This window comes from Globicephala melas, chromosome 14 (assembly GCF_963455315.2).
Source record: "Globicephala melas chromosome 14, mGloMel1.2, whole genome shotgun sequence".
In the NCBI taxonomy this organism is placed as follows: Eukaryota; Metazoa; Chordata; class Mammalia; order Artiodactyla; family Delphinidae; genus Globicephala; species Globicephala melas.
Genome location: NC_083327.1, coordinates 8,709,767 through 8,724,081, shown reverse-complemented (window position 1 = coordinate 8,724,081; position 14,315 = coordinate 8,709,767). Strand labels below are relative to the sequence as shown.

General features: G+C 38.1%; 1 protein-coding gene across 16 annotated transcripts in view; it reads right to left on the bottom strand.

Annotated features, from left to right (window-relative positions):
* RIMS1 (regulating synaptic membrane exocytosis 1) overlaps positions 1 to 14,315 on the bottom strand; it is a 474,220-nt gene that overhangs the window by 279,046 nt on the left and 180,859 nt on the right. The window lies entirely within an intron of this gene.

Here is a 14,315-nt window from a genome sequence, read left to right as displayed (position 1 = left end):
AGCCTGTCTTCTATTAGCTCCATTGGGCTTATTAGCACTGAACCGCATATAAATAGACTCTATATAATCATTCCATATAATTTCCCAACAGTGGAATTCCTGTATCCACTCCGTGACTCTGCTTCTTTGACAGGTGACTTTCAAAGTATTTTTGACTGGGACTCCACATCTTACAACCACAATCATGTGTATATAAGGCAAACGTTATACAAGATTCTTAGCCTAACTCTGTAGAATGTGCTCTGATATTTTCTGTCTTATTCTGTTTGAAGTTTAATACAGATTACTGTTTTTAAAAAATTTGTCACAGTAAATTGGTCCCAAGACCCACGGTTGAAGCATGATGCATACTTGGGAAATGACTATTTTAAACTACATTGCTAGGCAAGCTGTCTTCCATGAAGTATCTTCCTTCACTTCCATTCCTGGAGACATCTGTGTGGCATCAAGTATTCCACACAGGACACAGACTGGACTGTTTATACGTATATACCTATATGTGTGTGTATATATATATGTTACAGTTGAGCTAGCTTAGATCTGTCGCATCATATTACAAGCTCTAAACCATACCTTGAAAATACTCAGATTTTTCCATGCCCCAGTTTTGCTTGATCTCTCCCAGGTCATACGTATGAGAGTTGCTATTACTCTTTATTGATAACTGCTAGACTTCGGGCAACTACATTTGTTGAGGCAAAGCATTTCCCCAAGAACATTCACACTTAATATGGTTGAAGTTTCCTCCGCTCCCCATTAGTCCAAACCCCTCTCTCTCAAACTGCTACAAACAGAAACGGTTCCATGTTCTGTACAGAGCACCGTGACAGCCGGTGATTCTCCAGAGAAAGGAAGCCTTCATTTTGTTGATGAGAACTAAGAAAATTGTCCCAGGCTTAATAGTCATTGGCTCTTACACCAAAAGAGAAACTCGTGGGAAATGTCTAAGCAGATGTATCTGTGTATCTAAGCTCGTTTGCTGGATGTGAGTTTCCCCAGGATCAGAGAACACACATGCTATTGTCAGTTAAGGCAGTTAGCGTGATGCTCCACATCTATGATAACTGTGGGGAACTGGGACTCCCTGGAAACTGCATTCAATAAGTGAAGTCCGAGCACTGCAGTGTTTGAAGTACGGGGATTTCATTATATTTTCATTTTAACATCAACAGCTTTTGAGCAGAACTTTAATTATTACTTTAAAAATTCTCAAATCCCTTTCCTGCTTTGCCAGCTGACACTTTTTTCTATTTTAATTCTCATAATTAAAGCAAACATAGTTGCACTAGCATATAAAGTAGTTTAGAATCTGAAACCCTTCCCAGTTTAAAGGCCAGCTAATTTCAGTTCAGAGAGGATATTGTGATATTTTATTTAATGCATGCAAGAATGTCTGATCAATTTATTGAAGAGCTGTTTGACCCATTCCAAAATGCTGAGCTGAGCAGACAGGGAGTGCATGAATAAATATTTATTGTGAGAACCACCAAGTCAAACATATTTAAATTATATATATATATATATATATATATATATATATATATATATATATAAATGAGAAGGAGAAAGCTAGGCTAAAGAAAAAGCTTCCCTATAAACGTATAATGATACAGAACATGTTTTGGTTTGGGTGCTGGCAAACTTTACGGTAAAAGGCCAGTTTGTAAATATTTCAGAATTTGTGGGCCAGGCAATATCGGTTGGCAACTACTCAGCTGTACTGCTGTAGCAGGAAAGTAGCATAGACAATACATAAATTGTAAGCATGGCTGTGTTCCAATAAAACTTTATTTACAAAAAAAGATGGTAGGCCAGATTTAGCCCGTGCACCTGGTTGTCAACTCCTGATTTAGTATATGATTTATACTAAGGCATAACAGCTTGAAAATCAAAGTCATTCTGACTTTTAAAAATTCAAACGTAAAGGACTTTTATCCATCCTATAGGGTCCAATCAAAAGGCATCTGTTTCAGGAAACCTTTGTACAATATATTTGTGCAGAGCACTGAGATGAAACCTTTCTCTAATGCATCTCATAGCGTTTCCTCTGGTCCCTCACAGGCTACTTAATATTATTTCTACCATATATTATTACTGTTTCTGTACATGACACTTCTCTTCTACCAAACAGTAAATAGTGTTAGAAGTGCACAGTTCAGCCAGCTAATAAAAACATACATCCCCTTAGTAGTAGCCAATACATCTTTGTTGAATGGAAAAGTCATACATATATATAAATATATTTTTTAGTCCGTCTTGAGAAAAAACAAAAACAAAAACAAATGCGTTTATACTGAAGACTAAATATCCTGGAAAATCTTACTGCCAAAAATGCTGGATAAAATATTTAAAAGGATAACTTTTAATTCATGTTTGAGCTGAGGAGAGAGTATGGAGTTGAGTTCCTCAAAGGAGAAGTATGAAACGGGAGCAGTAATTCCGAGATGATATAGCTCTGAAGCTGACAGCTGCCCTGGGGACATGGACAGAGTCTCTGTGAGCGAGAACTTCAGATTTAACTTTTGCACATGTGACTGAAAATAAAAATTCCAGTTAGGCAGCCACCAAAAATTATTGAAGTACAGTGTATAACATCCAAATCTGGAGATAGAAAAATATGGAATGAGAAAAAAGTCAATCCAAAGAAGATAAGAATTGAAACAAACAAACACAGACAATTAGAAATAGAGCATGTGATGGCAGAAACAATCCAACATGTCAGGAGTCACGGTAAGTGTAATGGACTACAGCATTATGAAAAGACAAAGTTCATCAAGTCAGACTTAAAAAATTCAGCTAAATGAGGTTTAGAAGAGAAATACCCAAACTATAAAAGCACAGAATGTTTTAAATAAAATGATGGAAAAAAGATATTCCAGGGAAAGGGTAACAATAACAAAACAGCAACAACAGCAAAACAAAACTGGTGTAATACGTAAGGCAAAAAGCATTACTTGAGATAAAGAGGGTGTTACTATTAAAGAAGTGTTCATTTCGTGTTGTATGTGACAATTCTAAACTTGATTGCATATAACCTATAAAGCCAAAAAATTGATAAAACTATTAGGACAGAGAAATCTACCATCAGAGTAGAATATTTTTACACATCTCTCTCTGTGTGGCTGACAGATCAGACAGATCAAAAATAAATAATGATAGGGAGGTTTGAACAACACAATGAACACGTTTCTATATGTATATGTATACATCTGTCCAGTAAACTAAACTTGTTTTAACTTATTGAGTGCAGTAAACATACTGAACAATAAATGTACTCAACAAATAAATATTTTTTCATAGAGATATGAAATTTTTCCAGCTGTGGGCCTCAAAAGTAATAGAAATGTTTTTTTTCTTAAGCTTCATGGTGAATGTATGATGTATGTTTTGTTCTTTTTCTTTATGCTTTACATATATGTTACATAATACTCCTGTATGTATGAAATATTTTATAATATAAAGAAGGAAAAATTTATTTCTATCCCATTAGGTATCACTGGCTAACAAATGACTGCTATTAAAGAACTGAAAAAGTGAATGTATTTGACAACATTAAAATCTACAGAAGACTTGACCATTTATGGAACCTAATTTTAAGAAGAAATGCATATGTTTAACCACATAATAACTTTATGAAGTAGACAGTATTATTATTCCCGTTTTATTGAAACTAATTTTGTTTGGGGCTTTGCTTTATTTTCTACCTGAATATATCATTCTAAATTTGCATACTTTAGTAAAAGAATGAAATTAGGATATTCTCTAACACTATATAAGAAAAATAAACTCAAAATAGTTTAGAGACCTAAATGTAAGACCAGATACTATAAAACACCTAGAGGAAAATGTAGGCAGAACACTCTTTGACATAAATCAAAGCATTATTTTTTGGATCCATCTCCTAAAGTAAAGGAAATAAAAGCAAAAATAAACAAATGGGACCTAATTATACTTAAAAGTTTTTGCAAAGCAAAGGAAACCATTGACAAAATGCAAAGACAACCTACTGAATGGGTGACAATATTTGCAAATGATATGACTGATAAGGGGTTAATATCCAACATATATAAACAGCTAATACAACTCAACAACCAAAACAACCCAATTAAACAATGGGCAGAAGAACTGAATAGACATTTTTCCAAAGAAGACATACAGGTGGCCAACAGGTACATGAAAAGGTTCTCAATGTCACTAATCATCAGGGAAATGCAAATCAAAACCACAATGAGATATCACCTCACACCTGTCAGAATGGCCATCATAAAAAAGAACACAAATAACAAATGCTGGAGAGGATGTGGAGAAAAGGGAACCCTTGTACACTTTTGGTGGGAATGTAAATTTGTGCAGACACTGTGGAAAACTGTGGAGGTTTCTCAAAAAACTAAAAAATAGAGCTATCATATGATCTGGCAATGCCACTTCTGGCTATATATCTGAAAAAAACAAAAAAACACTAATTTGAAAAGATACATGCACCTCAGTGTTCATAGCAGCATTATTTACAGTTGCCAAGACATGGAAGCAAGCTAGTGTCCATCAACAGATGAATGGATAAAGAAGATGTGGCATATATACAATGGAATATTACTCAGCCATAGAAAAGAAAGAAATTTTGCCATTTGCAGCAACATGGATGGACTTGGAGGACATTATGCTAAGTGAAATAAATCAGACAGGGAATTCCCTAGTGGTCCAGTGGTTAGGACTCAGCATTTTCACTGCCAGGGCCTGGGTTTAATCTCTGGCCAGGGAACTAAGATCCCGCAAGCTGCGTGGTATGGCCAATAAAATAAAATAAAATAAGTCGGACAGATAAAGACAAATACTGTATGATATCACTTGTATGTGGAATCTAAGAAATACTACAAACTAGTGAATATAACATAAAAGAAGCAGACTCACAGATATAGAGAACAAACTAGTGGTTACCAGTGGGGAGGGGGGAGGGGAAATACAGGGAAGGGGGAGTAGGAAGTACAAACTCTTGGGTGTAAGATGGGCTGCAAGGATGTACTGTACAACACGGGGAATACAGCCAATATTTAGTAAGAACTGTAAATTGAGTGTAACCTTTAAAAATTGTATAAAAATAAAATATTAAAAATACATACATAAATAATTTCACATACTTCAGATCTTATATTGAGCTCACACAAAGCATGAGAATAAATGCAGATTCAACTTGCAAATGAAAGTGTTTCTGGACTCAGGAAAGCGCTCACAGGGAGGAAATGTCCGTTTTCGATCGTGGCTAATTGATGGTATGTGAACAAAGCTGACCATGGAAAAACAAAAGGTCTGCCAATGAGCTCAGTCATGATGCTTCTACAGATGCTATAGTCTCAGTCAATTCTACTTCCCCTCATTTCTCAGCTCCTCTATGGTATTTATTCCCAAAATTGACTTCAAGCGACTGTGCCCTTCTGAAACACTCAAAAAGTTATTTTGGTGACTTGGGAACCCAGTGATGGTCCGCTGAGTGCTGGTACAACTTAGACCGTGGGGTCTTCCAGGCCATGCTAGGTGCACAGGAAGCAATGACTCTTTCCCCAGAGGCCACAGCAAGAGGGTTGGTGAGATGAGGCTTCTTGATTGGGGTCTGAGTGAGGTCTCCGGTTCTCGCTTTCTCCATGGGATGCCTTAGAGGGGCGTTCTCTTCCAGTCTCACCAAAAGTGGGGGAAAATCCAGCCCACAGAGTAGTTCCTAAGGACAAGAGCCACCAGGGGACAGAGCTCTCCGCCCAGAAGGATGTGCCCAAGTGTCTCCCCCCACAGGCATCACTCCAGACCCGGCCGGGACTCACAGCCTCCTGGATGCCATGTCTTGGTGGCCTGGACGCATCTGTACCCTCTTCTCGTGTGCATTTAAAATTCTTCCTTGGTTCCAGCAATGGGCCGTGTTCATATGACTGGTTTGGATACCACCACAGGGAGCAGAGTGAAAGAAGCAAGACTGTGCCGTTTCTCAGCACAGAACTCATGTTACATCCTCACACCTCTTTCTTCCTGGGCTTCTTCCTCTACCTATAGACAGGACTCCCTTATTCTGCAATGAAAGAAAAAGCCCAACCCAAGTCCCCATCAACCTGGCTGACTTATTTCCCAGTGTACTCCTCCTTTTTACCAGCAGAAATTATGAAAGAAAAACAGGAAGGAAGGGAGGGAGGGAGGGAAGAGCGGCCTTCATGACTTCCACTTCTTCAAAATCTACTTATTCCATAACCCTGTGCAGTGCTCTACTAAACTATCTCTTAAAAAAACCAACCTTCATGCCCTTTTCTCAATCTGTATTCCCCTCACATCACTCTGAGATCACTCACTGTCAAGATGCTGTCCTCATAATAAGATTTGCTTCTGGAATCAGGATACTGGTACTGAAACCATAAATAGTATATTTATTTTTTGTATCTGATGTTTTAATGCTTTAATCCATATCAAATATGTGACAGTGTTCTACTATGAATAATGCATGGAAATTCATATTTGACTTTATGGTATTACAGTAAATGCAGGACTGCAAATGTAGAATCTTTTTGTGAAATTTATCTGTACATTTCAATTTTAGAATTAACAAGATATTCTTATTGATTAGCAAGGTCGACAAAATATATGATCACAGATCTCTGATTTAAATTTTCTACAGAGAAAATGGAGAGCATTCTAAAAGATGCAATGCTATCAGAAGAAAAGCATTGATATAGAAACTTTGGTTTTCTCCATGGATGTGATTTTTTCCATTGTTTCACTATGTAACAATCATTGTATTATTTTAATATCTGTGTACTCAATTTAAGAAACTCCAAGATTCCAGTTGTAAACAAGTTGTTTGGGTGGTTAGTGGCACGTATTTGAAGGAAATAAAGATGAATGCCTATAAAACTAAATATCATTCTCTATACATCTAAAATATAAATATCATCCTGGGAATTCCCTGGTGGTCCAGTGGTTAGGGCTCTGTGCTCTCACTGCCAAGGGTACTGGTTCAGTCCCTGGTCAGGGAACAAAGCCACTTGGTGTAGCCAAAACAATTTTCCAAAAAAAAAAAAAAAAGAATATATATCTATATCACCCTATAATGCAAAATAAATCATTTAAGCGGGAAGTTATTAATAACATCCTTACCAGTTAATGCGTATTTGTTGATCACTTACTATAAATAGGGCACACAGATAGATGCCGAGTGACTGGTGATGGGGGGATGAAGAGGAATCTCTGTTCATTGACACGGCGCCTCATTTACTTCTGTTTTGTGTTTCTCCTTCCTGCATCCCCAAAGTGGTCAAAAGCTAGAGGACCAAAATCCCACCTTTCTTCCCGGCTCTCCTTGGTGAAGTCTAGGCTACATTTTTCTGCAGTAGGAGGGGATGGGAACCAGTGCTTTGAAGTTTCAAAAGCCAAAGTTACAGGTCCCGAAGGAAGATGAGGGCTTTCCCCAAGAGGAAGGGAGGGGCAGAGACCAGAGCAGTTTGCATGTAGCACCTGAGATGGAGAGCTGCTTTGGGACGTATATACAAGGGTACTGAAAAAAGCAAGCATGGTCTATATTTCCTTTCCCAACTGTGGCACAGAACACATACAACAAGCCACGATCAAGGGCCCATGCCAATAGTGATGGAGAGGTTTAAGCCAGGAGAGTTCTTCTGAGAAGGCTGGATCGCTTAAGTGCCTCCAAAGACCTGGGGGATGTATGGGAAGGAGCCCTGACAGTGACCGAAATTAAACATCGGTTAGCCTGATACCCTGGATGCTTGTTTTAGAAATTTTTGACATCAAACTCTATTGTTGAAAAACTCACCCTAACCTCAACTCTAAAGCACACTTCTTGACTCCAAGGTATGCACACTGTGCTTAGAAGGTAAGTCATATGTAAACATAAATTAGCAGTTTATGGCAACATATATAAAGAACGGAAAGAAATTGTTCTTTAGAAAATAATAATTCTGGGTGAAAGGATCAGGGAGATTTATTTGGCTTAGCTGGTCCAAAACATTTTCCTAGATGAGTTGGAACTTGAACTATTCTCTGAAATAATAAAAATCTGGCTCATGGTGGTATTAATGTAAGTACTTAAGCAAAGAAATAGGAAAGCATGCTAAGATAATAATAAAGTAATCATGAATGCTCCCAAATATCTCAGAAGTGTAGTTGAAACCAAATCACCTTTTAGAGTCTTTGTGTATCAGCAAACAAGCCTCCACTGTGTATGTTCTAGTGAATGACAGCCTGACAATTATACATAACTGCCCATGAAGTCAAAACACAGGTGCAGTTAAAAAATGGTTTCTTGGTCCCAAAACACAATTGTCCCCTTTTTCGTGAAACTGTCTCTTTGATTCTACTCTGTAACAGAGGGGCAGTAAAATTCCAGTGCACTCCAGGGGTGACTAATTTTTTTAAAAAATGGTTGGAAAGAATGGTCCCTTGTGTCAGAATTGGGTTGAAAATAAAAAAAACATCACAGTCTTTTAAGCAAAAAGGTTAAGTAATAGAATTTGGTGCTATAAAACTGTTGGAAGGGGGATAGAAGTGGGTTCTGGGTCTGATCTCCAGGAATGATCTCCAAAACAAAAGCATAAAACCAGCTACTGAAAGGTCCTCAGCCAGGAAACTGTAAGAACAGGGATCCCGGGCTGCACAGCAGGAGGTGAGCGTTGGGTGAGCGAGGGAGGCTTCATCTGCCTCTCCCCATCGCTCACATTACTGCCTGAACCATTCCCCATTTCCGTCCGTGGAAAAACTGTCTTCCATGAAACCAGTCCCTGGTGCCCAAAAGGCTGGGGACCGCTGCTGTAGAATCAGAAAGCCAGTGTCCAAATGGCTGGAGCCCCACCTCCCCGGCTGAGATGCTCTTGTCTGGACTCCACCACCACAGTCACACTGAGCCGCTAAAGAGACCAGCAAGGTCAACGCCCAGATGCCGCGTGGCCCTCCATTAACTCAGGTTCAGTTCAAGTCTCAGGCCCGTGCATCGGACTAGGGGATCCTAAATCACATCAAGGATTCCAGCTGCAAGAGAATCCATGGAATTTAGTTGTTAGGTTTCTGGCTTCTTCATAATACCCCCTGGAAGGAGTCTGGAACAGAGGTTGTGAGGGTCAGTCTTCCACTTTATCTACAATCTTCTGCTTTAGGTCAAATTTCTTAATTCCTTCCACTGCACCTGAAGTGAGCAATAGCTGAGTCTAGGGATTCTCATTCACCTTCATTCATTCTCTCTCTCTCTCTCTCTCTCTCTCTCCCTCTCCCCCCAAACACTAAGCACCCCTAATGCCCACTCTAGGAAGCACTTAGCCTCCATCAGGAAATTTCTTTTGATAGATGCCGTCCCCTAAGAAACTCACATACACATATATGTATTTGTGTCTGTCCAGTCCTTTTCATCTAGTAAGCAAATTGCAAGACCACAAATCAAGGTAAACCTCAGAATCAGATACAAGACACACATGCAATCAAACACAAAAAAACCTTCCCTCTGTGGTGATGAGATGCACAGCCCAATCTACCACCTGTGATGAAGACCTTCATTATTCTTAGCCTGCATTATTTCATCGACTTTTTACTAGGCTCTGGCCGATGGGTTCCCTCACTCTGGTTCATCTTTCATACTGTCTGATACACTGAACGAATCACGTCAATCGGCTGCTAAAATATGATTTCTAAGGTAGTCCATTGCTCATCCTGGGATCCAAGGGGATTCTCCTTGTTCCCAATTATCTATCAGCACCTCTCACAAACCCTTCTCATATACCTTAGACCTACCATTGCATCAGATTTTCTCCCTAGTTACCAAACACAGTAGAATCTTACAAACAGCAATTCAACAAACATTTATTGAGCTCCAGCTGTACAACAGGCACTGCTTGAGTCCCTGGGGGTACAAAGAGAACAACATAAGAAGATATGAGTTTCACTTAATTTATTACTTTATTTAAGGCTTTTTGATAAATGGTTCTTTTGGTAAAGATAAATGATTCAGATAAATGATAAATGGTTCAGAAAATGGTTCTTTTCTTTTGTATATGGAGATCAGCTTCCCTACATTAGAGATTATTTTTTTCTCTTCAAAGCCTAATGTACACTGTTGGTAGGAATGTAAATTGGTGCAGCCACTGTGGAAAACAGTAGGGAGGTTTCCCAAAAAAGTATAAATAAATCTACCACACGATCCAGCAATCCCACTCCTCGGTATACATACCTGAAAAATACAAAAACACCACTAATTTGAAAAGATACATGCACCCCAATGTTCATAGCATCACTATTGAGAATAGCCAAGATATGGAAGCAACCTAAGTCCATCAAGAGATGAATGGCTAAATAAGAAGTGATATATATCACATCTATCTATCTATCTATCTATCTATCTATCTATCTATCTATCTATCTATCTAATGGAATATTAGTCATAAAAAAAGAATGAAATTCTGTCATTTGCAACAAGGAAGATGGACCTAGGGAGTATTATCCTTAATGAAATAAGTCAGACAAAGACAAATGCTGTATGATATAACTTATATGTGGAATTTAAAAAAATAAAACAGGGCTTCCCTAGTGGCGCAGTGGTTGAGAGTCCACCTGCCGATGCAGGGGACGCGGGTTCCTGCCCCGGTCCGGGAAGATCCCACATGCCGCGGAGCGGCTGGGCCCGTGAGCCATGGCCGCTGAGCCTGCACGTCCGGAGCCTGTGCTCCGCAACGGGAGAGGCCACAACAGTGAGAGGCCCGCGTACCGACAAAAACAAAAAATAACAAAATAAAACAAATCAGTGAATATAACAAAACAGAAAGAGACTCACAGTTATAGAGAACAAATTAGTGGTTACCAGCGGGGAGAGGAATGGGGGAGGGTCAAGATAGGAATAGAAGATTAAGAGATACAAACTACTATGTATAAAATTAATAACGTACAAGGATATATTGTGAAGCACAGGGAAATATAGCCACTATTTGGTAATAACTTTAAATGGAGTATAATCTATAAAAATATTGAATCACTATGCTATTTGCCTGAAATATCATATAAATAAACATAAATATAGTATTGTAAATCAACTATACTTCAATTAGAAAAAGACATCATGCTGAAATCTGAAAAAAATTGTAATGTAATTTGATCATGAAAATAAAACTTGATTTATTTTAACAAAATGTAAACTTCTAGACTCTATTCACAAAATTAAGAAAGGTTTATGATTTGCTATTATTCTTGACTAAATTAAGCATTTTTTTTGTTTCTTAGAGGAACAACTAGTCTTGGTTAAAATGTGTAAATGTATTTTTGCAAAGTTTTCAGATTATATTAAACATATATAATGTAACAAGCTGTTTATAGGTGTTTGGCATATGTATTTCCTTTCTTCAAAAGGAAATGATTACAGCTGCAAATTCACATAATTCAAGAGAGATTACTTTCACAGCAGTGTATTTTCCTTCCAGCCTTGAACTGCCTTTTGCAACTTGAACCCCTACCAAGTATTATAAACCTTTAATTTACCAATAACTTAATCTAAATTTACTTAGGTTAATTTTTCACTGATCTGTAGGACCACAATATACTATCCTCTATATGACCATGTTAGCTTTCTTTTGGTACAAGTTCAAATTATCCTACATTTCACCTTTGTTTTCTTTTTCAACCCTGTGAATGGTTCCTGACATTTAAGAAATCCAGGTGTGGGGAATTCCCTGGCGGTCCAGTGGTTAGGACTCCAGGCTTTCATTGCAGAGGGCCGTGGTTCCATCCCTGGCCGGGGAACTAAGATCCCCCCAACCACGTGGCACGCCCCCCCCAAAGAAAGAAATCCGGCTGTCCAGATTTGGACCAAGCCCCTTGCTTCTTTGCTAGGACTTGGGGTTCATAACTTTGGAATCATTTGAACCCCATTCTCAGAGTGAGAAAAGATATAGGAAAGATTCCAAAACCTGGTTTTAAATGGAAATATTGAGATTTAGGAAAATAGAGACACAGGAGGGACTTTGAAGATCTCTGGGGAGAAGGATCTCATTTTATAAATGGGAAAACCTAGGCCCATACTTTGTTACTTACATAAGGTCGTAAAACTGGTTTGTGAATAATTAGGTCCTGTATTTCCAACTTTCCACTATACCTTCCTATCTTCAGATGCTTCTTTGAATATGGCTGAAGGAATGGAAAGTTATTGATTTGTGAGGGACGTTTCCTTGGTGTTCTCAAACATAGTAGGTATCAAAATTATCTAATGGGCTTATTAAAATGCACCTTAACCTCAGGTGCTTCTGAGTCAGTAGGTGTGGGATAAATCTCAGGAACCTGCCTTTTAAATTGTCAACCCAGGTAATCCTGGTGTAGATTATCTGAGGACTATAATATAGTAGAGATCCCTACATTAAGGTTAAATTAGAAAATGAAGGCATTTTTTTTATACATCCTTCATCCTTCATATTACTTGTTAAAAATACTCTTCATCACATAATTAAATTATAATTATAAATGCAAAATTTGGAGGACTGCTTGTGTGAAGAGATGCTGAAAATGTAACTATTACGTTATATAATTTAATGTGATATCCACCATTGTTTAAAACTTACAATTCTATGAATCACAGATATGTACATATTAGGATTTGTAGGTTTTAAAAATAATCATAGGAGGGGTTGCAGGGAGAGAGGGATGAATAGGTGGATCCCAGAGGATTTTTAGGGCAGTCAAACTACTCTGCATGATATTATAGTGGTGGATACATCTCCTTATACATTTGGTCAAACCCATAGAATGAACAACACCAAGGGTGAACCCTAAGGTAAACTGCGGACTCTGGGTGATACTGATGTGTCATTGTAGGGCATCACTCGAAACAGATGCACCTGGCGGGGATGGGGGATGTTGATGATGGGGGAGGAGTCTGTGCATGTGTGGAGGCAGGAGGTACACGGGAAATCTCTGCACCTTCCCCTCGATTTTGCTGTCAGCCTAAAACTGCTCTACAAAATAAAGTCTGTAAAAAACTTTACTCTCAAAGAAAGGTTGTAATAATATATACATAAAATGAATCTATAATACATTTATATATAGATAGATATATAGATAATACTATACCTATCCTAAACATTTCAGTAATTCAGAAATTTACCCCAGATATTGTTGAGTAATTTAAAATATTACTACAGGTGAAAAAAATATTTTTCAGTTTGTGTTTAAGACCATACTGAGTCTTGAAAACGAGTATACTTTTTACTTATTGCAAATGTCCAGCAGATGGCACTAAAGATTTTTATTTTTATCAATCCATTTAATTCTTAGTTGTTGAAACTGTTTTTCTTGAAAATATTGAATGTGTTAAAATCAAACTAGACCAATCAGCAGGAGGTATAACTTATTAGAAAAAAAATGTGTTTTCAGAGGTAGCTGGAAAAGAACAAAAGAGAAATGTATACAGTGTTGCAATTTCTGCTCTTTTGTGGAGGACCCTCATTCCACACGCCCTTACAGAAATTATGCATTAAGGGTTTTGTCATATATTTTTCTTCCTCGTTTGTTTTGTTTTGTTTTGTTTGTTTGTCCTCCATTTAGCACTGTTAAAGATGTAGTTCACCCAATCAGCATCCCACAGGGTTCTGAAAGCACAGAGAGATGACAGGAGAAAAGAGAGCAGAGCTGATGATTAGCTGTGAGTGTTTTATAGCTTGTTACTTCAGTCAAGCATTTATTTTTAATTCCGTTTTCACTTTACCACAGGAGACCACTCCTGAGTAAGCATCAAGTGAGCATCTCAGGACACAGACGCCCCCTCGCACATGTTAAAATTTTTGTTCCACTTCATCTCCCAAGAAACACCCTCCCTGTGGCTCCTGCATATTGAGTGCCTGCATGTGTAGAAGCTTGTCGTAGGGCCTAGAACTATTCCTTCTAAATGATGGGATAATATCGCGGCTTTCTAACGCTTGAGATATACCAGAGCCTAAACCTGAAAACTGTGCCCAAGAGAGAATCATTTTTATACTTTGATAAACAGGTTACTCATTTAGCCACCGGGGGAAGCACATAATTTCGTCTGAAATCTTTTTCAGCACTTTTAAAAATGTTCACTGCTAATTCACCAAACAGAAAGAGAGAAAGGAGATCCTAAAATCTGATATTTTAAAGAGGACTATTATCATTAAGGCTGTTGGAACTGAGAGATGTAGGTTATTTGTATCACAAGCACCCTCAACACTCTGAAATGGTGACTGGATGACTGACACATAGAAAACTCTTAACATGTCAAAAGTCATTTTCCCTTTGGCTTTTAATGTCTGATAAATTTATGCACACTGAATTTATCCTTCTTATTC